The sequence below is a fragment of the Chiloscyllium plagiosum genome, unplaced genomic scaffold, assembly GCF_037043375.1.
Source record: "Chiloscyllium plagiosum isolate Xiang-an unplaced genomic scaffold, Cpla_swu_hap1 HiC_scaffold_8, whole genome shotgun sequence".
Taxonomy (NCBI): Eukaryota; Metazoa; Chordata; class Chondrichthyes; order Orectolobiformes; family Hemiscylliidae; genus Chiloscyllium; species Chiloscyllium plagiosum.
The window spans coordinates 53,900,654-53,924,189 of record NW_028270146.1 but is presented as its reverse complement, the minus strand read 5'-3'; the positions used below and the strand labels follow the sequence as shown (position 1 = coordinate 53,924,189).

At 43.2% G+C, this 23,536-nt stretch overlaps 1 long non-coding RNA gene across 1 annotated transcript; it reads right to left on the bottom strand.

Annotated features, from left to right (window-relative positions):
• Window positions 1-4,872: 4,872 nt before the first annotated feature.
• Window positions 4,873-19,653, bottom strand: LOC148149400 (uncharacterized). The gene is made up of 3 exons (XR_015757759.1): window positions 19,383-19,653; window positions 19,139-19,202; window positions 4,873-5,009 (listed from the first exon to the last, which is right to left on the bottom strand). It is a non-coding gene; the product is annotated as an uncharacterized LOC148149400 (long non-coding RNA).
• Between the last annotated feature and the right edge of the window lie 3,883 nt (window positions 19,654-23,536).

The window sequence follows — 23,536 nt, the reverse complement described above, 5'->3', positions numbered from 1 at the left end:
AAAGATGGAGCGTAATCCAACAAATATTTTCAGTATATATTTGTCAAATTTTGAAATTAGTTCAGTATGAATGTTTGACAGTTAAAATAATACATCACATTAAAAATATTTTTCATTAAAACATAATTGTTAAAATCATTTTTTTAATCAATTTGAATTAACAAATCCCTTTGGTGAATCAGGAAATAATGATTAACTGCTTGGTGGTACAAAGCTTGGCTATTACTGAAAGGAGACATGAGTCAAAGTTTTTCATCTTGCACTCATCAGGTCTAGAACACAAGAAACAGATTTGGAATGAGGGACACCAATTGTGAGCAGTGTACTGTATGAGAAAAGTGTGCAGATCGGTTGGACTGTAACTGACATAGGATGCAGCAAGAACAATTCATTGTGAATTTTAGTTTTCAAACCAGACATGTGGACTCTGACCGGTCAGGGTGTTGCCATGGGAATGCAGCAGTGATTGACATTTCTTAGCCCATTCTTCCCAAATCAAAAGGCTGCAATATATGTACAAATTCCTTTTGTCTTCTTAAAAAAAGGCGCTATATGTGAATGTATGTAGCTTTTAGCACAGGTGCATCTCACTGCACGCCCAAAAGGCAGTCTCAAATTAGATTCTGGATTAATTCCCGGCACAGTCTCAATTACTTAGTATCATCCAATCAATCTAATGTTGGGCATGTGCTCTGAGGCACAAGCAGAGCATGCTTGCAAATCTCAGAACTCTTATGTCCAACATGTGCCAATTTTCAGCCGCCCATCACTCTCTTAGCCTTTTCCAAGGGGGAATGGCTACCTAAACATCTTGCTAAAAACCTATTAAGGCCTGAAGGTTATCAGACGATGACTGGAGTTTTAAGTCAGTCTTTGGTAACTTGGAAGCATTGGAGAATAGTCCAGCAGTTACAGATCAAACTTTGGCAGTATTCCCCTTCTACAATTGTGGCCCAGGTGTCATGTTAAAGTTGAAGAGATGAGCCCTCGTTCTTGTAGCATTCTCTTCCCCACTGACATGAAAAACTTATTCAGAGCTGGTGCACTTCACTTGGCCATCCAGCAACAAATGTCAGTCCATCATCCTTAGTTGAAGAGAATATCAGTCCTCTGGCATTTAATTGGTCAAGTGAAAGAAAATCACACTGGTGGGGTGGTTGTGACACAGGTTTCTGACACTCAGCGAAGTGAGTCCTGAAGCCTGTGTGGAAATACCTGCCCATTATGTCAAATTTTCTTTATGAAATGTAAATTCTGCAAGTGTTGGAACATACTTTGTATTGGAAAAATTGATTAGAATTTCGCTTTTATGATTTCACCTTTGCTGTGGAAACAATTTGGGTCATTCTAACTGCTAGAACAAATTTCACTATCAATCTGAAGCTTGCAATACATTTGAATTATTCTTATACCAACTGAGCATTTAATGTGGGTGTTGAATTTGCTCAAAAATATAGGATTCTGCTATGCCTATTCATTGTAATACAATTTACTTCACAAAGGACCAGTCCTAAGTCAAGATGAGCTATTCCTCTTAGAAAAGTACAGAAATCTATGATGAGCAAACAGCTCTCAAGTACCTTCTGCTGACTGGTTTTGTAATCACTGTTCACTCCTGGAGCCAAGGCAGGCTATGTGATGGAGATGACATCCATGAAAAATAAATCATTTTGAAGTTGGATTTGTTGATTCCACCTTTGATGAACATTGTTCTGTCAGTTCCCTGACAGGGCCTATTAGGGACATAAAGGACAGCCTGTGTGCGAAAACTTGCTGAATGCATACTTCTCTTCCGACTTCAAAATGAGAAGGAGAATATAGGTTCAGAATTCAGAAAAAGGGACTGAGGAGAATTTGCACAGTTTGACATGGTAATATACTGGGGGCTATGTCAGGCTCAGAAACAGACAAATCCCACGCATGGCCTGGATGAATTGCATCCCAGGCTGCTGTGGGAGGCAGGGCAGGAACTTGCATGGGCTTTAAAACAAATTTTTAATTCCTCTCTGGCCATGGGGTAAGTGCTAGAGGACTGGAAGCCAGCAAAAGTGATTCCACTTTTTTAAGAAAGGTAGTGGAGCTGAACCAAGAAATTATAGACCGATGAGGCTCATGTCAATGGTAGGAAAACTGTTGGAGAAAATTCTGAAGGAGAGACCCACTTGGATAGGCATGGGTTGATTAGGGATAGTCAGCATAGCTTTGTCAGAGGGAAGTCACATACAACAAATTTGTTAGAATTTTTTGAAAACGTGATCAAGTGTGTGGATGATGAAAGTTCAGTTGATGTAGTTTACACAGATTTTAACAAAGCTTTTGACAAGGTCCCACATGGGAAACTGATTGAGAAGGTTAAAGCATATGGAATTGAGGGAAACATAGTGAGATGGATCAGAAACTGGCTTAGTAAGAGGACGCAAAGGGTAGTGGTAGAAGGTTGTTTGAGTTACTGGAGGCTGGTGTCCAGCGGTGTACAACAAGATCTTTGGGACCCTTATTGTTTGTTATATATGCAAATGATATAGATGAAAAGTTAGGGTGGGGGGGAATGTTAAGAAAATTTGCAGATTGGTAGAGTGGTTAATAGCAAAGAAGATGGTTGTAGGTTATAGGAAAATATAGATGTGTAGGTCAGACGGGCAAATCAGTGGCAGATGGTATTTAACCCTGAAAGGTGCAAGGTGATGCACTTTGGAAGGAGAAACAAGATGAGGGAGTATTTAATGAATGGCAGAACACTGTAGTTTTGAGGAACAGAGGCATCTTAGGATAATTATCTACAGATGCCTGCAGAGCACCTGAATAGGAGAGTTAAGAAGGCATATGGGACACCTGCTTTCATCAGTCATGGCCGAGAGTATAAGAGTAAGGAGGTAATGTTGGAGTTGTACAGAACATTGGCCAGGCCACAGTTGGAGTATTGTGCACAATTCTGGTCACCTCACCACAGAAAAGATGTGTTAGCACTAGAGGGGATGCACAAGACGTTCAAGAGGATGTTGTCTGGGATGGAGAAATTGAGCTATACCAAGAGGCTAGATTGGCTTAGATTGTTTTCTATAGATCAGAGAAGACTCACGGGGAACGTGATTGAGGTGTTTAAGATTTTGAGGGATATAGACAGGGGAAATTGAGAGCAACTGTTCCCCTTCGTTGAGGATCAATCATGACAAGGCATAGTTTTCAGGTAAGGGACAGGAGATTCAGAGGGAATTTGGGGAAAAAAAGCTTTTCATTAAGTGGGTGCTGGGAATCTGGAATGCACAAGCTTTAAACAATATTTGAATGAGTATTTAAAATATCATAACATTCAAGGATTTGGGACAAGTGCAGGAAATCAGGATTAGCCACCTTTAGTGATAGTTATGTCAGTGCAGACATGATGGGCCGAGAGGCCTTTTCTGTGCTATACGGCTCTGAATCTATCAAATGTTATTTTTATGTGTAGATGCCTTAACTTGTTTTTTACTTAAATTTGCAGCTTAAAGAAGTGCTTTTCCATTTGTTTATTTATGTATTCCCGAAAAGGTATCAGATCGTCAAAATAAGTAAAACAAATGCTCTTTTAAGATGTAACTTTTCTGCTTTTCAATTCAAAAGTATTTACTTTGTAACGTCTTTTAGAAGAGCACTTCAAGCTATATTTTTTATACAAGAATGATAAACATCACCCTACTGTAACTTGGGTATTGACGTTACTTAGACTGGAACAGTAATTTTAGTGAAATGAAACGTAATTGACATGAAATCATAGCAAACAAGTTGAATATTTTGGACATTGGGCCAGATGTTAAAAAAGTTCTGGCATATTCCAGGACTTATTTCCAAAATCCACAGCAAAAGGTGCCTGAGTTCCAAGCTTGAATTTTGTATATTTGGCACAATCAGTATTCACCTGAAACAACATTAAATACAGGCAATCACTGCAAACTAAACATGACACAGCTCAAGTTCAAGGATTCTCTGTCAGTGTAATGCTCCTAAAATGGATACATTGGTTTTTGTTCTTGTGGTAACAATTGCATTAATCATCTCTCTAGAGACAATGGTCCTAATGTTTATTCACGGCCTTGAAGAGAGTGGGGTGGAGCAAGATTTCCGGACAAAAAACCCGGAAGAAATTATTTCCTGGACATTGGGCTGACATTAAATACAGGACAACTTTTACATTTCTTAGCAGCTTTACGACCCAACAGCGTGCTGGTTTCCTGAGCACTGGAAAACCTGGCCTTCATAGATATAAACTATTAAATCCTGTCAAACATCTTAAATGGTTTTGCTGACCAACCTGGCCAGCTGAGACTAGAAGTGTGTCAGTGGGGAATTGGGTGAGGATTTAAAGTTTTTACCTTGCCATTTGCCCTAAACCATCGAATCTGTGGTTTAAAATTTCCTCCCATATATATTTTGAGCTTGTTAAATATTTTATTCTGTTTAGAAAAAAACATGCTCCATTCGTCAAAGGAGCAACAGAGCATCTGGGAATATTTTAAAAATGTGTTTACTAAGTGGTGTTTCCTGCTTTATATTATCATCTGCATGTTACTGAAAACAGTCAACAGAGGAAAACATGCCCCCTGGCTGTTTATGCTGAAAATTCTATTGGGAGTGTCAAGGCCAATAATATAGAGAAAAAGAATTATGGCTAAAAAAAAGTTGAATAATTGAATAATAAAATATCCACTGCAGAAGGAAACAGTTCTGCAGTTTGAATCTACACTCACATTTTATAACAGCAATCCAATTAATATGACTCCTCATTATTTCTCTTCTCCCTGTAACACTTTTGTCATTCATTTTTTATCCAATTCCTCTTTGTAAGCTTGTACTGAATCTTTATTAACTTTCCATTCCATTCCATAACCTAATCATTGATTACGCAGGAAGCTTTCTTCTCATGTTCCCTCTGTTTCTTCTGGCAATCACTGTAACATTATCCCCGCTGGTTATCAATCTTTCAACCATTAACGTGGATTGATTGGCTGACACAAGTCTTCGGTTTCAGCTGGCTGCAAAATATACAAGGGAGATTTGAGAGAGATCCAAACATCTGCACAGATGCATCAGAACAGAGTAGTGGATGATGCATCAATCTTTATTTCAATGTATAATAATGCAATAATGAGGAAGAATCTGTTGGTCAACACTTTTGAGTTTCGAAGAAGTTATGGAACATATTAAGTACTTAGTGTTAACTCCAACAAAAAGATTGACAAGAAAATTTTCACAGGGAACGGTTAAAGATGTGAATGTGAATCTGTGCATAAGATGAATATATGTATAAGATTCCTTAGATTCTGAAAATACCCCAGACAATTAGATAACTGCCAGTATAATATTCTTATTCAAAAAGGGAGGGTGACAAAAAAAACAGCTAACTTTAGGCCAGTTAGTTTTAAATGTGTCATTAGGAAAATGTTAGAGTCTATTATAAAGGACATAATAGCATAAGATTTAGAAATACATAATATAATCAAGCAGAGTCTGTATGGCTTCATAAAGGGAAATCATGCCCATGAAATTTACTAGAACTCTTTGAGGAAGTTACAAGCAAGATAAATAAAATGGAAGCAGTGGATGGAATATATTTGGATTTTCAAAACATGTTTGATAAGGTAATGGACATAAGGTTGCTTAGTAAGATAAGAGCCCTTGGTGTTGGAGGTATTATATTAGTATGGATAGAGGATTTGTTGACACACATAAGACATATTTGGGATGGGGAGGGGGGGAGGGCATGTTCATGCTGGCAACCTGTAACTAGTGGCGTACCACAGGGATAATTGCTAGGGCCACAATTATTTACAATATAAATGACTTGCATGAAGAAATTGAATGTATGATAGAAAGTTTGTAAATGATACAAAAATATGTGTGAAGGATAGTGGTGAGGATGACAAAGTCAACAAAGAGTATAGACGGGTTAAGCAAGTTGACAATAATTTGGCAGATCGAATATAAAATGGGTTATGCACTTTGGCAGGAAGAACAGAGGAGCTGAATATTATTTAAATAAAGAAAGACTGAAGTAAGCAGCAGCACAGCAGAACTTGGGATCCTCATGCATGAATCACAAAACGCTAACATATAAGTTCATCAAATAATCGTGAAGGCAAGTGGAATTTGTTTTTAAGGAAATTGAGGATAAAAACAGTGAAATTTTGGTTAAGGCACAAGTAAAACCACACCTAGAATACTGTAAACAGGTTTGGTCCACATATCTAAGGAAAAAAAGATGTATTGACATTGGAGGCAGCCCAGAGAATGTTCACCAGGTTGATTGTGGGTATGGGGGAATTTTCTTATGAGGAGATATTGAGTAGTTTGGGCCTATACTCAACTGAGTTTTGAAAATGAGAGGCAATCCTACTGAAAAAATAAGATTCTTTGGGGACTTGACAAGGTAAATGCTGAAAGGTTGTTTCCCCACGTGGGAGAGTCTCGAACCAAAGATCATCACCTCAGATTATGCACTCACTCATTTAAGTCAGAGTTGAGGAGGAATTTCCTCCGGGCATTGTTAGTGAAGGACAGTATTATTGTGGCAGAAAGGATGTTTGAGGACTCGTCTACAGAGTTAATATGGCTGAGGTTAGAAACAGGAAAGGAGAGGTCACCCTTTTGGGAGTTTTCTATAGCCCTCCAAATAGTACCAGAGATGTAGAGGAAAGGATTGCAAAAATAATTCTGGATAGGAGCGAGAGTAACAGGGTAATTGTTATGGGGGCTTTAACTTTCCAAATATTGACTGGAAATATGAGAGTTCGAGTCCTTTAGATGAGTCAGTGTTTGTCCAATGTGTGCAGGATGGATTCTTGACACAGTATTTAGACAAGCCAACAAGGAGTGAGGCCACACACTGGATTTGATACTGGGTAATGAACCTGGCCAGGTGTTAGATTTGGAGGTAGGTGAGCACTTTGGTGATAGTAACCACAATACGGTTATGTTTACTTTAGCGATGGAAAGGGATAAGTATATAATGCAGGGCAAGAGTTATTGTTGGGGGAAAGGCGATTATGTTGTGATTAGGCAAGATTTAGGATGCTTAAGATGGGGAAGGAAAGTGCAGGCGATGGGCACAATTGAAATGTGGAGCTTATTCAAGGAACAGCTGTGTCTATGATCATTATGTACCTGTCAGGCAGTGAGGAAATAGTCGAGCGAGGGAGCAGTGGTTTACTAAAGAAGTTGTTAAGAGGAAGAAGAAGACCTATGTTAGCATGAGACATGAAGACTCAGTTAGGGTGCTTGAGAGTTACAAGTTGGCCAGGAAAGACCGAAGGAGCGAGCTAAGAACAGCCAGGAGGGGACATGAGAAGTTGTTGGCAGATAGGATCAAGGCTGAAAATGTGTTGCTGGAAAAGCGCAGCAGGTCAGGCAGAATCCAGGGAACAGGAGAATCGACGTTTCGGGCATAAGCCCTTCTTCACGAATGAGGAAAGTTTGTCCAGCAGGCTAAGATAAAAGGTAGGGAGGAGGGACTTGGGGGAGGGGCGTCGGAAATGTGATAGGTGGAAAGAGGTCAAGGTGAGGGTGATAGGTCAGACTGGGGTGGGGGCGGAGAGGTCAGGAAGAAGATTGCAGGTTAGGAAGGCAGTGCTGAATTCGATGGATTTGACTGAGACAAGTTGGGGGGAGGGGGAATGAGGAAACTGGTGAAATCCGAGTTCATCCCTTGTGGTTGGAGGGTTCCTAGGCGGAAGATGAGGCGTTCTTCCTCCAGCCGTCATTTTGTTGTGGTCTGGCGATGGAGGAGTCCAAAGACTTGCATATACTTGGTGGAGTGGGAGGGGGAGTTAAAGTGTTGAGCCACAGGGTGGTTGGGTTGGTTGGTCCGGGTGTCCCAGAGGTGTTCTCTGAAATGCTCCGCAAGTAGCCGGCCTGTCTCCCCAATTTGGAGGAGGCCACATCGGGTGCAGAGGATGCAATAGATGATATGTGTGGAGGTGCAGGTGAATCTGTGGCGGATATGGAAGTTTCCTTTGGGGCCTTGGAGGGAGGTGAGGGGGGAGGTGTGGGCACAAGTCTTGCACCTCCTGCGGTTGCAGGGGAAGGTGCAGGGAGTGGAGGTTGGGTTGGTGGGGGGTGTGGATCTGACGAGGGAGTCACAGAGGGAGTGGTCTTTACGGAATGCTGCTAGGGGAGGGGAGGGAAATATATCCTTGGTGGTGGGGTCCGTTTGGAGGTGGCGGAAATGACGGCGGATGATGCGCTGTACATGGAGATTGGTGGGATGGTAGGTGAGGACCAGTGGGGTTCTGTCCTGGTGGCAGTTGGAGGGGCGGGGCTCAAGGGCGGAGGAGCGGGAAGTGGAAGAGATGCGGTGTAGGGCATCGTCGACCACGTCGGGGGGGAAATTGCGGTCCTTGAAGAAGGAGGCCATCTGGGTTGTACGGTATTGGAATAGGTCCTCCTGGGAACAGATGCGGCGAAGTCGAAGAAATTGGGAGAATGGGATGGTGTTTTTACAGGGGGCAGGATGGGAGGAGGTGTAGTCCAGGTAGTTGTGGGAGTCGGTCGGTTTGTAGTAGATGTCCGTGTTGATTCGGTCGCCTGAGATAGAACTGTCACGGTGCCACGTGACAGTGAGGCAAAGAATAGGGAGAGAGTGCAGTTGAACACGTGGCTGCAAGGCTGGTGTAGGAGGGAGGGCTTCAGATATTTGGACAATTGGACTGCATTCTGGGGAAGGTGGGACCTGTACAAACAGGACGGGTTGCACCTGAACCAGAAGGGCACCAATATCCTGGGGGGTAGGTTTGCTAGCACTCTTCGGGGGGGGTTTAAACTAATTTGGCAGGGGGATGGGATCCGGACTTGTAGTCCAGCAAGTAGGTTAGCTGTTTGTCAGGATGCCCAAGACTGTAGGGAGGCTGTGGAGAAGGTAGCACTGACAGGGACTACTTGCGGACACAGAGATGGGCTCAAGTGCGTATACTTCAACGCAAGGAGTATCAGAAATAAGGTGGGTGAACTTAAGGCGTGGATCGGTACCTGGGACTACGATGTTGTGGCCATCACGGAAACATGGATAGATGTGGGACAGGAATGGCTGTTGGAGGTTCCTGGTTACAGGTGTTTCAGTAAGATTAGGGAGGGTGGGAAAAAAGGAGGGGGGGTGGCATTGCTAATTAGAAATGGTATAACGGCTGCAGAAAGGAAGTTTGAGGGGGATCTGCCTCTGGAGGTAGTATGGGCTGAAGTCAGAAATAGGAAAGGTGCAGTCACCTTGTTGGGTGTTTACTATAGGCCCCCCAATAGCAGCAGAGATGTGGAGAAACAGATTGGGAAACAGATTTTGGAAAGGTGCAGAAGCCACAGGGTCGTAGTCATGGGCGACTTCAACTTCCCAAATATTGATTGGAAGCTCTTTAGATCAAGTAGATTGGATGGGGCGGTGTTTGTGCAGTGTGTCCAGGAAGCTTTTCTAACGCAGTATGTAGATTGTCCAACCAGAGGGGAGGCCATATTGGATTTGGTACTCGGTAATGAACCGGGACAAGTGGTGGGCTTGTTAGTGGGTGAACATTTTGGTGATGGTGACCACAATTCTGTGACTTTCACCTTGGTTATGGAGAGAGATAGGTGCGCGCAACAAGGTAGATTTTATAATTGGGGGAAGGGAAATTACGATGCTGTAAGGCAGGATTTGAGGAGCATACGTTGGGAGCATAGGCTGTCCGGGAAGGATGTGGTGGAAATGTGGAACTTTTTCAAAGAGCAGATACGACGTGTCCATGATATGTATGTACCTATCAGGCAGGAACGAAATGGTCGTGTGAGGGAGCCTTGGTTGACGAGAGAGGTTGAATGTCTGGTAAAGAGGAAGAAGGAGGCTTACATAAGGTTGAGGAAACAGGATTCAGACAGAGCAGTGGAGGGATACAGGATAGCCAGAAGGGACCTGAAGAAAGGGATTAGGAGAGCTAAGAGAGGGCATGAAAAATCGTTGGCGGATAGGATCAAGGATAACCCCAAGGCATTTTATGCGTATGTGAGAAACCTGAGAATGACGAGAACGAGGGTAGGTCCGATCAAGGACAGTAGTGGGAGACTGTGTATTGAGTCGGAAGAGATAGGAGAGGTCTTGAACAAGTACTTCTCTTCAGTATTTACGAACGAGAGGGACCGTATTGTAGAAGAGGAGAGTGTGAAATGGACTGGTAAGCTAGAAGAGATACCTGTTAGGAAGGAAGATGTGTTGGACATTTTGAACAACTTGAGGATAGACAAGTCCCCCGGGCCTGACGGGATATATCCTAGGATTATGTGGGAAGCAAGAGAGGAAATTGCAGTACCGTTGGCAATGATCTTCTCGTCTTCACTGGCAAGGGGGGTGGTACCAGGGGACTGGAGAGTAGCGAATGTTGTGCCCCTGTTCAAAAAAGGGAATAGGGATAACCCCGGAAATTACAGGCCTGTTAGTCTTACTTCTGTGGTAGGCAAAGTAATGGAAAGGGTACTGAGGGATAGGATTTATGAGTATCTGGAAAGACACTGCTTGATTAGGGACAGCCAGCACGGATTTGTGAAGGGTAGGTCTTGCCTTACAAGTCTTATTGAATTCTTCGAGGAGGTGACCAAGCATGTGGATGAGGGAAGAGCAGTGGATGTAGTGTACATGGATTTTAGTAAGGCATTTGATAAGGTTCCCCATGGTAGGCTTATGCGGAAAGTCAGGAGGCATGGGATAGAGGGAAATTTGGCCAATTGGATAGAAAACTGGCTAACCGGTCGAAGGCAGAGAGTGGTGGTAGATGGTAAATATTCAGCCTGGAGCCCAGTTACAAGTGGAGTTCCGCAGGGATCAGTTCTGGGTCCTCTGCTGTTTGTAATTTTTATTAATGACTTAGATGAGGGAGTCGAAGGGTGGGTCAGTAAATTTGCAGATGATACGAAGACAGGTGGAGTTGTGGACAGTGAGGAGGGCTGTTGTCGGCTGCAGAGGGACTTAGATATGATGCAGAGCTGGGCTGCGGAGTGGCAGATGGAGTTCAACCCTGCCAAGTGTGAGGTTGTCCATTTTGAAAGAACAAATAAGAATGCGGAATACAGGGTTAATGGTAGGGTTCTTAGTCAGGTGGAGGAACAGAGGGATCTTGGGGTCTATGTACATAGATCTTTGAAGGTTGTCACTCAGGTGGATAGAGTTTGTAAGAAGGCCTATGGAGTATTATCGTTCATTAGCAGAGGGATTGAATTCAAGAGTCGTGAAGTGATGTTGCAGCTGTACAGGACTTTGGTTAGGCCACAGTTGGAGTACTGTGTGCAGTTCTGGTCGCCTCACTTTAGGAAAGAGGTGGAAGCTTTGGAGAGGGTGCAGAGAAGATTTACCAGGATGTTGCCTGGAATGGAGAGGAAGTCGTACGAGGATAGGTTGAGAGTTCTCGGCCTTTTCTCGTTGGAACGGCGAAGGATGAGGGGTGACTTGATAGAGGTTTATAAGATGATCAGAGGAATAGATAGAGTAGACAGTCAGAAACTTTTTCCCCGGGTACAACAGAGTGTTACAAGGGGACATAAATTTAAGGTGAAGGGTGGAAGGTATAGGGGAGATGTCAGGGGTGAGTTCTTTACCCAGAGAGTGGTGGGGGCATGGAATGCGCTGCCCGTGGGAGTGGTAGAGTCGGAATCATTGGCGACCTTTAAGCGGCATTTGGATAGGTACATGGATGGGTACTTAATCTAGGTTAGAAGTTCGGCACAACATCGTGGGCCGAAGGGCCTGTTCTGTGCTGTATTGTTCTATGTTCTATGTTCTAACTAGAAAGGTCGAGGAAGGGGAGGGAGGAATCTGAGACTGTCCAGGTGAATTTGAGGTCGGGGTGGAAGGTGTTGGTGAAGTCGATGAACTGTTCAACCTCCTCGTGGGAGCACGAGGCGGCGCCGATACAGTCATCGATGTAGCGGAGGAAAAGGTGGGGCGCCTGAGATAGAAATAGAAAGGTCGAGGAAGGGGAGGGAGGAATCTGAGACTGTCCAGGTGAATTTGAGGTCGGGGTGGAAGGTGTTGGTGAAGTCGATGAACTGTTCAACCTCCTCGTGGGAGCATGAGGCGGCGCCGATACAGTCATCGATGTAGCGGAGGAAAAGGTGGGAAAAACGTACAACCCAGATGGCCTCCTTCTTCAAGGACCACAATTTCCCCCCCGACGTGGTCGACGATGCCCTCCACCGCATCTCTTCCACTTCCTGATCCTCCGCCCTTGAGCCCCGCCCCTCCAACCGCCACCAGGACGGAACCCCACTGGTCCTCACCTATCACCCCACCAATCTCCATGTACAGCGCCTCATCCGCCGTCATTTCCGCCACCTCTAAACGGACCCCACCACCAAGGATATATTTCCCTCCCCTCCCCTAGCAGCATTCCGTAAAGACCACTCCCTCTGTGACTCCCTCGTCAGATCCACACCCCTCACCAACCCAACCTCCACTCCCGGCACCTTCCCCTGCAACCGCAGGAGGTGCAAGACTTGTGCCCACACCTCCCCCCTCACCTCCCTCCAAGGCCCCAAAGGAAACTTCCATATCCGCCACAGATTCACCTGCACCTCCACACACATCATCTATTGCATCCTCTGCACCCGATGTGGCCTCCTCTATATTGGGGTGACAGGCCGGCTACTTGCGGAGCGTTTCAGAGAACACCTCTGGGACACCCGGACCAACCAACCCAACCACCCTGTGGCTCAACACTTCAACTCCCCCTCCCACTCCACCAAGGATATGCAGGTCTTTGGACTCCTCCATCGCCAGACCACAACAAAACGACGGCTGGAGGAAGAACACCTCATCTTCCGCCTAGGAACCCTCCAACCACAAGGGATGAACTCGGATTTCACCAGTTTCCTCATTTCCCCTCCCCCCAACTTGTCTCAGTCAAATCCATCGAATTCAGCACCGCCTTCCTAACCTGCAATCTTCTTCCTGACCTCTCCGCCCCCACCCCAGTCTGACCTATCACCCTCACCTTGACCTCTTTCCATCTATCACATTTCCGACGCCCCTCCCCCAAGTCCCTCCTCCCTACCTTTTATCTTAGCCTGCTGGACAAACTTTCCTCATTCGTGAAGAAGGGCTTATGCCCGAAACGTCGATTCTCCTGTTCCTGGATGCTGCCTGACCTGCTGCGCTTTTCCAGCAACACATTTTCAGCTCTGATCTCCAGCATCTGCAGACCTCACTTTCTCCTCAAAGATAGGATCAAGGAAACACTAAAGATTTCTATAGGTATACCAGGAATAAAAGAATGACTAGCGAAAGATTAGGGCCAATCAAGGACAGTAGTGGAAAGTTGTACGTGGAGGCCGAGGAGAGAGGGGAAACACTAAATGGATATTTTTCCTCAGTATTCACAGTGGAAAAAGACAATGTTGTTGAGAATACTGAGATACATGCTACTAGACTAGACGGGATTGAGGTTCAGAAGGAGGAGGAGGTGTTAGCAATTCTGGAAAGTGTGAAAATAAATAAGTCCGCTGGGGTGGATGGGATTTATCCTAGGATTCTCTGGGAAGCCAGGCAGGAGATTGTAGAGACTTTGGCTTTGATCTTTACGTTGTCATTGTCTACAGGAATAGTGCCATAAGATTGGAGGATGGCAAATGTTGTCCCCTTGTTCAAGAAGAGGAGTAATTATAGACCAGTGAGCCTTACTTCAGTTGGGGTTAAAGTGTTGGAAAAAGTTATAAGAGATAGGATTTACAATCATCTAGAGAGGAATAAGTTGATTAGAGATAGTCAACACGGTTTTGTGAAGGGTAGGTCGTGTCTCACAAACCTTATTGAATTCTTTGAGATGGTGACCAAACAGGTGAATGAGAGTAAAGCGGTTGATGTGGTATATATGAATTTTAGTAAGGCGTTTGATAAGGTTCCACACAGTAGGCTATTGTACAAAGTACAGAGGTATGGGATTGAGGGTGATTTAGCATTTGGATCAGGAATTGGCTAGCTGAAAAAAATACAGACTGTGGTGATTGATGGGAAAAGTTCATCCTGGAGTTCAGTTAGTAGTGGTGTACCACAAGTATCTGTTTTGGGGCCACTACTGTTTGTCATTTTTGGGTGGCACGGTGGCGCAATGGTTAGGACTGCTGCCTCACAGCGCCAGAGACCCGCGTTCAATTCTCGCCTCAGGCGACTGACTGTGTGGAGTTTGCACGTTCTCCCCGTGTCTGCGTAGGTTTCCTCCGGGTGCTCCGGTTTCCTCCCACAGTCCAAAGATGTGCAGGTCAGGTGAATTGGCCATGCTAAATTGCCCATAGTGTTAGGTAAGGGGTAGGGGTATGGGCGGATTGCGCTTCGGCGGGGCGGTGTGGACTTGTTGGGCCGAAGGGCCTGTTTCCACACTGTAAGTAATCTAATCTAATCTAAATGACCCAGATGAAGGCGTAGGAAGATGGGTTAGTAAATCTTTAAGGTCAGTGGAGTTGTGGATAGTGCTGAAGGATGTTGCAGATTTCAGAGGAACATAGATAAGTTGCAGAGATTGGCTGAGAGGTGACAAATGGAGTTTAATAGAGAGAAGTGTGAGGTGGTTGACTTTGGAAGGAGCAACAGGAATAAAGAGTTCTAGGCTAATGGTAAGATTCTTGGTAGTGGAGATGGGCAGAGAGATCTTGGTGTCTACGTAGATAGATCCCTTAAAGTTGCGACCCAGGTTGATAAGATTGTCAAGAAGGCATACTGTTTGTTAGCTTTTATTGGTAGAGGGATTGAGTTTCGGAATTACGAGGTCATGCTGCAGCTGTGAAAACTCTTGTGCGGCCGCACTTGGGGTATTGCATGCAGTTCTGGTCACCACATTATAGGAAGGATGTGGAAGATTTGGAAAGAGTTCAAAGGATATTTACTCGGATGTTGCCTGGTATTGAGGAAAGGTCTTATAGCGAAGAAAGTTGAGAGGTGACTTAATTCAGGCATATAAAATAATCAGATGTTTAGATAGAGTGGACAGTGGGAGCCTTTTTCCTCGGATGGTGATAGCTAGCATGAGAGAACATAGCTTTAAATTGAGGGGTGATAGATATAGGACAGATGTCAGAGGTAGTTTCATTACTCAGAGATTAGTAAAGGCATGGATAAACATATAGATGAGAATGGAATAGTTTAGGATAGATAGGCTTCAGATTGGTTCCACAGGTCGGCACAACATCGAGGGCCAAAGGGCCTGTACTGCGCTGTAATGTTCTAAGTTCTTCTCTCAGAGAGTGGTGAATCACTATAATTCTCTGCTGCAGAGAGCTGTGAAGGCTGGGTCATTAATAATATACAAACTTGAGACAGACAGATTTTTAATCTGTAAGGGAATCAAGGGCTAGGGAGATAAGGCAGGAAAGTGGAGTTGAGGAACATCGGAGCAGCCATGATTGCATTGAATAGAGGAGCAGACTCAGTGGGCCAAATGGCCTACTTCTGTTCTTATCTTCTTATGTTCTTAAGTAATTAGTTTTCCATTTGCAGAATGTGTTAGAGAGCTTGTTCATATTTCCATGTTCCCCAGAGCTACTTTATTCAATTTTTTAAAGAACAGTTTGTTTGATTCTTTGTTATGTCGCTTACTTAAATTTCTCTAACTCATTAGCGTTACAAATAAAACTATGTTTTTAAATTATTATGAATTTCCATCCAAAGTGTTAATCTTTTCTAGGCAGGATTGACCTGTAGTTTGCCACCATTTTCTGGTATTGTTTTGGATTTCCAGAACTTTCTCCCTCTTTTAAACATTAAATTGAATATTTGGTTATTCAAGAGTAAAGTGTGTATAATCATTGTATATAATGGATTGATTTCATGAGGAAACATAGTCAGAGGGTGAACAGAACATAGGTCCTGAATGCTGGTGCTGAGAACTTTAATGTAGAAAATAGTTATCTTTTAAATGACACATCAAGTGTACAGTTTGCCTGAGTTAAAATTATTCCTAATTTATTTGGGGTGTACAAAGTTAAAAATCACACAACACCAGGTTATAGTCCAACAGGTTTAATTGGAAGCACACTAGCTTTCGGAGCGACGCTCCCTCATCAGATGATTGTCACCTGATGAAGGAGCGTCGCTCCGAAAGCTAGTGTGCTTCCAATTAAACCTGTTGGACTATAACCTGGTGTTGTGTGATTTTTAACTTTGTACACCCCAGTCCAACACCGGCATCTCCGAATCTTATTTGGGATTAAATTGTCTAAACTTTGCAAATTAGCCTCACTAATGCAGTACAGCCTCTGAAACATGAAGACATTTATAAACAGCCATTTTTCTCACATGACTACTTATTAGCCACGTATCTGATTTCAACATCTTTGATTATTCTTGATTCTGTGTAATGCTCATTGGACATGTCAATCTGATGTCAGTGCTGGGGTTGTGCAATTTCTGATGCTCCACCTCTTCTACTCAACCATGTGCCTTTCACACATACCAAATAAAAATGTATTGCAAACATAGGTAGGTGGTTATTTACAGAATAAATCTGCACCTCTTCAAGAAAATATTCTCGCACATGCTTGCAGTTGACCGTGTTGACTTACAAATCTGGGGAATTCCTGCAGGTTTCTAAGAAGGTGGTGGCTCTACTTTTGTAATTGATGTCAATAAAGCATTGCTTGATCTAATAAGTCTTTGTTCACATTAAAAGCAGAGACGTTCTTTTGCAGAAATAGCTCTGTAGCTTTGAAGTACGCAAGTTATAGAGTAACTTGTTTGCTATGTTATTTAAATCATTTTACAGGCGGCCGGGGCAGCTGTTGGTTTGCAGCTAGTATGAATGCATTATAATTGGTGTAAAAGTATAAACCTTCATCATTTCTGTTTCTGTACTTAATTACTCACATTTAAATTGCACAAAAGTCTTCTATGTACTGGCGATGAACAGGCTTTTAAGTAACTGTTTGAAAATTCTAGTTCTAACGTGTTCAGTTGATTATAGTTCTTGTTCAGCAACATGTAATGGCAAAGACACTAAAGTCTCAAAATATTTGATTACTTCATCTTAGCCCAACCCATCAGCTAAACCTTGAATTACAAAATAGTGAAGAAAACTCACTCCTGATTTTTAATATGCTACAGATCTAGACATTCACACACATACACATAGGCCTGGATTTGGTGCCAGAGCAACATTAGCATTGGAATTCAGCCAATGGCCAGGCCTCATCAAATAACTGACCCTTTTTACTGGACATTGTCACTTTAATTGCTGGGCAGGCCAATACAGTATCTCTACATTATGTAGAGAATCTGTAGAGGGAAAATTTGGTATACTTGCTATAGCAGTGGAATTGGGCAACCACTTTAAATATGTGCTACACAGTTAAGTAATGCATTAGTTTGACTGAATAGTTTCACTCTGAAGGCTACTATTGGCAAAAGTTTGAAGTTAATGTGAGACAAAACGATGGCCAAATTGTCGTCCTTTTTATTCTTTTGTGAGGATCGAATTCCCCCAATAACAGTCCCTTACTGACGTGCTTCGTAAACAACTTTCTATCGTGACTCCATTTTAACACTTCTAAATTAATGTGTCCCCAGACACCAATAAAGTAATAAAACATCATAACAATATTCAGCACACAATTATTAAAATTCATGGATTATTAGATCAATATACAAATATTAAACTTTGTTTTTTAAATTACTTTGTTAAAATGCGATCACTTCATATATTCACCAGTTCATTCCTTGATCTGAGCCTCTCCAGCTCATGACCTTGACAGTGAAGCAATGGATACAATTGATACTTATTGATCTCTAACAACATAACACCAAGATTTCCTAAAGGCTGTCTAAACATCGATGATTCGAATGTGAGATGATCCAATAAATATTTAATTTTCTGCTGAGAATATCATGGTATAACATAATATTTATAGTCCCAGAGGTTGCAGCTTCACTGTGGATTCTGCTGCACAGTTTTAAAATTAAATGGAATTATTCCACAAATTTATGTGGATCCACGCTCCTCCTAATCCAGGGAAAGTGAAGTGCTACTTCACATAAAGCTCAACTGACAAATGAGCTTTCAGCCAAGCTGTTCATATTCCACAATGCTTGAAGATTCACTGGAGTCCCTCTACCTCCCTATTCTCCCACACAGACAAAACTGTAATCAGCCCCAGTCCTCGCAACACACTCACATACAATAAATTCAGCCCCTCCCCTAGTCATATGGGTCAGCCAACTGATGGTAACCAGCAGGAAGCTGTGGCAACTCTGATAGCTGAAGCCTTAGCCAATGTGGCTCCTGACATTTCTAAATGTCAGAAGAAAAACATTCTAACACCAAAAATTAAACAAGGCAACAGTAGGGCCAGACCCTACCTGGGCTAGGTTATTGGGCACTGTATCAAAGGAGGGGTAGCTAACCACTCCAAGCACAGTTCCTCTGACCCCAATTGAGGTTACAATCCACAGTTTGGGAAGCAGCACTGCACTGCCTCCCTTAGCATAAGTCTTTCTCTCCATCAGTGGTACAGACTCAGGAAGAAAGGAAAGTACATAGCTCCACTCTTTTGCCATTATTTGCAGAGAGTGACCAAGACAAAGACAGGCTGTGTGAAATTAGTGACTGAAAAAGAAAGAACGATTTGCACTTATATAGCATCTTTTACCACCAGTTAGCACCTCAATACCTAATGAGTCCATTTGAAGTGTAGTCCCCATTACCATGTGATGAAATGCATCAGCCAGTTTGCACTCTACAAGCTCCCACAAGTAACTTTGTAATAATGGTCAGATAATCCTTTTTTTCGGTGATGTTGACTGAATGAGAAGTACAGGCTTAGACATTAGTGATAACTCCCCTGCTCTTCTTTGCTAATGTTCTGGATTCCTTTACTTTCACCTGAGAGGGCTGGCAGGGCATTAGTGTAACATTGGTCTGAGATGGCAACAGTGCAGCACTCTCTCACTCCTGTACTGATATGTCAGCGAGATGTCTGTGCTCATGTCCTGGAGTGGGACCTGATCCCAGAACTATCTGACTCAAAGTTAAGAGAGTTCGCCAGGTCACAGGTGACAAAAATGGTAAGGCAAGGGGACAAAGAAGAATATATTTGTTGCCCTTTTTGAGCCAGATTATGTTGGTGAACTTAACCTATTTTCCTATTAACAGTGCTTTGGGATAGACATACTTACAGAAGGACTCTGGAATACTGTGTGCAATTCTGGTCTCCTTCCTATCGGAAAGATGTTGTGAAACCTGAAAGAGTTCAGAAAAGATTTACAAGGATGTTGCCAGTGTTGGAGGATTTGCGCTATAGGAAGAGGTCGAATAGGCTGTGACTGGTTTCCCTGAAGGGTCTGAGACTGAAGGGTGACCTCATAGAGGTTTATAAAATCATGAGGAGCATGGATAAGATAAATCGATGAAGTCTCTTACCTGGCGTGGGGGAGTCCAGAACTAGAGGGCATAGATTTATGGTGAGAGGGGAAAGATATAAAAGAGACCTAAGGGGCAACCTTTTCACTCAGAGGGTGGTACATGTATGGAAATAGCTGCTGAGGGAAGTGGTGGAGGCTGGTACAATTGCAGCATTTAAAAGGCATCTGGATGGGTATATGAATAGGAAGAGTTTAGAGGGATATGGGCCAAGTGCTGGAAAATGGGACTAGATTAGGTTAGGATATCTGGACATGTTGGACCAAGGGGTCTGTTTCCATGCTGTACATCTCTATGCATATCTAGACCATGGTTTTGTGGAATGGGTGTTATTTTACTGGCTAGTTTACTTATCTAACACTACAAAAAAAACATTAAATAGAATCATGTTGCAACTAGTATTCTCTAAACAGGAAAAGTGAGCTAGAGGCTGTTGTCCAAACAAGTTCATATATGAATATTTTGTCCAAGTGTAAATAGGACCAAAGGAGTCACATGACTGTACAAGTGAGAAACCTTTCTTTCACTCCTTCAAATCATTTCAGACTTGTTTACAATCTACAATATGTACAAGAAAATAATTTAAAGAAATTAAAAGGCCATTTGTAAGCTATTTGTTCAGAACCTGTAAGGTTCTGATAGAAAACACATGAAATCTGTGGAATGGGAAAGAGAACATGAACCTTGAATTGCCATTCAGAGAGAGAGTTAATCATATGTAAAGCACCCAATTAGCATAGTTGCCTGATGCTGCTGGAAAAACAATCAAAAGATTTTGGAGTCATACAATGACCAATCCTAATTAGGGTGCCTGCCCTCCAGAATACATCAGATTGGGACAGAGCAACAAATCAATTGAAATTAATTGAAATCACAGGGTATTTGAAATTATTTGCATAAACCTTTTTTTTAATCTTTCAGTAATTTACTCATTGCAGTCTGGTTGGCAAATGTTTGTCAATCCGAAATATAATGTGTAAAGTGTGTGTCTTGTGTATGTAATCTAGAAATATATTCAAGATTAACCTATTCAGGGTCAGCTGTGGTATTGACAATATCCGGGAGAATTTACTTCTGTTCCGCACTGTTGTTTTTTCAGTCATTTGTGTAAAATGCACAGAAATGCCAAGCAACACCAATCCTCTAAAACCGCTGCGAACTGCAAATCAGAGTCAGTTACACTTTTCTGATGTTACTGGGAGGTTAAAGTAAATTGTTTATTCTTTACACCACGGAATGGGGAAAAGCTAGTTTCAAGGAACAGGAGAAATGGACATTGCTGCAAAGGATCTGCTGGAAGTAAAGCAATTTACAGAACTGATGCGAAACCCTCCCGACTCTGAAATTTCTGAAGCACTGAATACTCAAACTAAAACAGCAGTTCGAAGGTGGGCATCATGAGGTGCTGCGAATCACTAGTATAAGCAGAGTTGTTTTCAACCAAATCTGTAACTTCATGGTCCAGCCTATCCTCTACTCTACCATTATGGTCAAGTGAGCAGAATAACTCTGGCATAATGAGTGCAGAAGAACATAAGGCCATAAGACATAGAATTGGAAATAAGGCCATTGGGCCCATTGAGTCCACTCTGCCATTTAATCATGGCTGATGGGCATTTCAACTCCACTTACCCGCACTCTCCCCATATCCCTTAATTCCTTGCGAGATCAAGAATTTATCAATCTCTGCCCTGAAGACATTTAATGTCCCAGCCTCCTCTGCACTCCATGGCAATGAATTTCACAGGCCCATCACTCTCTGGCTGAAGACATGTCTCCTCATTTCTGGTCTAAATTGACCCCCTTTAATTCTAAGGCTATGCCCACGGGTCCTAGTCTCCTCGCCTAATGGAAACAACTTCCCAGTGTCCACCCTTTCTAAGCCATGCATTATCGTGTAAGTTTCTATTAGTTCTCCCCTCAACCGTCTAAACTCCAATGAATACAATCCCAGGATCCTCAGCCGTTCATTGTTTGTTGGGCCTACTATTCCAGTGATCATCCATGTGAATCTCTGTTGAACGCGCTCCAGTGCCAATATGTCCTTCCTGAGATGTGGGCCCCCCACAATTGGACACAATATTCTAAATGGGACCCAACTAGAGCTTTATAAAGTCTCAGAAGCACATCACTGCTTTTATATTCCAACCCTCTTGAGATAAATGACAACATTACATTTGGTTTCTAAATCACAGACTCAATCTGCAAGGCAACCCTTAGAGAATCCTGGATTAGCACTTCCAGATCCTTTTGTACTTTGGCTTTATGAATTTTCTCACCTATTAGGAAATAGTCCATACCTGTATTGTTTTTTCCAAAGTGCAAGACCTCGCATTTGCTCACATTGAATTTCATCAGCCATTTCCTGGACCACTCTCCTAAACTGTTTAAATCTTTCTGCAGCCTCCCCACCTTCTCAGAACTACCTGCCTGTCCACCTAACTTTGTATCATCAACAAACTTCACCAGAATACCCCCAGTCCCTTCATCCAGATCATTAATATATAAAGTCTGATGTACCTGACTCTTACACTTGCAAGAAGTGTGTCCAGCTGCAGCTCTTGTTTGACTGCATGATGTCTCTGGAGCTGCGGTTGGACTCACTGTGGAGTATCCGCGATGCTGAGGAGGTCGTGGATAGCACGTTTAGTGAACTGGTCACACTGCAGGTTAGAATTGCTGACGGAGACAGTGAATGGGTAACCAAAAGACAGAAAAAGAGTAGGAAGGCAGTGCAGGTGTCCCCTGTAGTCATCTCCCTTCAAAACAGGTATACCATTTTGGTTGTCAAGTTCATGGCACTGTGGCGGGCACTACTGTTCAGAAGGGCGGGAAAAAGACTTGTAGGGCCATAGTCCTAGGGGACTCTATTGTGAGGGGAGTAAATAGGTGGTTCTGTGGCCAACAACGGGACTCCCGGATGCTATGTTGTCTCCCAGATGCTCGGGTCAGGGATGTCACCGATCGGCTGCAGCGCGTTCTAAAAGGGGAGGGTGAACAGCCAGTTGTTTTGCTGCATATGGGCACCAACGATATAAGTAGAAAACGAGGTGAGGTCCTGAAAGAAGAATTCAGGGAGCTAGGAGAGAAGTTAAAGAGGAGGACCTCAAAGGTAGTGATCTTGGGATTATTACCAGTGCCACATGCTAGCCAGCGTATAAATGAAAAAATAGGCAGGATAAACACATGGCTTGAGAGATGGTGTCGGAGGGAGGGGTTCAGATTTGTTGGACATTGGGACTGGTTCTGGGGAAGGTGGGACTATTACAAAATGGATGGTCTAATTCTGAACCAGACCGGAACCAATGTCCTTGGGGGAATTTTTGCTACTGCTGTTGGGGAGGTTTTAAACTAATGTGCCAGGGGACTGGGAACCAGAAGAGAAAACAAGTAGGCAGCGAAGTGGAGACTGGAGACTGTAAGAATCTTGAAGATAGCATTAATAAAGGAAAGAGTAGGCAGAGAGCGGATAAGCGCAAAAGAACTGGTGGCCTGAAATGCATCTACTTTAATGCAAAGAGTATACTGTGTAAGGTAGATGAACTTAGGGCTTGGATTGGTGCCTTGGAGTATGAAATTATTGCAATCACAGAGACTTGGTTGAAGGAAGGGCATGATAATTGGCAACTAAATGTTCCAGGATATAGACGCCTTCAGACAGGACAGGGAGGGAAGTAAAAGGGGGAAGGGGGGGGGGGGGTGGAGTTGCATTGCTGGTCAGGGATGATATCATGGCTGTGCTAAAGGAGGACACTCTGGAGGTCAAGGGTAGTGAGGCATTATGGGTGGAGCTGAGAAATAAGAAGGGTGCAGTTACATTGTTGGGGCTGTATTACAAACCTCCCAACAGTGAGCGTGAGGTAGAAGAACAAATAGGTAAACAGATTATGGAAAGATGTAGAGGCATTAGGGTAATGGTAATGGGAGATTTTAATTTTCCCAACATTGACTGGGATACACTTAGCGTCAGAGGTCTGGATGGGGTAGAACTTGTAAGAAGCATCCAGGAGAGTTTTCTAGAGCAGTATGTCAATAGTCCATTGAGGGAAGGAGCCATATTGGACCTGGTACTGGGGAACAAGCCAGAACAGGTGGTAGACGTTGCGGTGGGGGATTTCTTTGGGAACAATGACCACAATTCTGTAAGTTTTAGA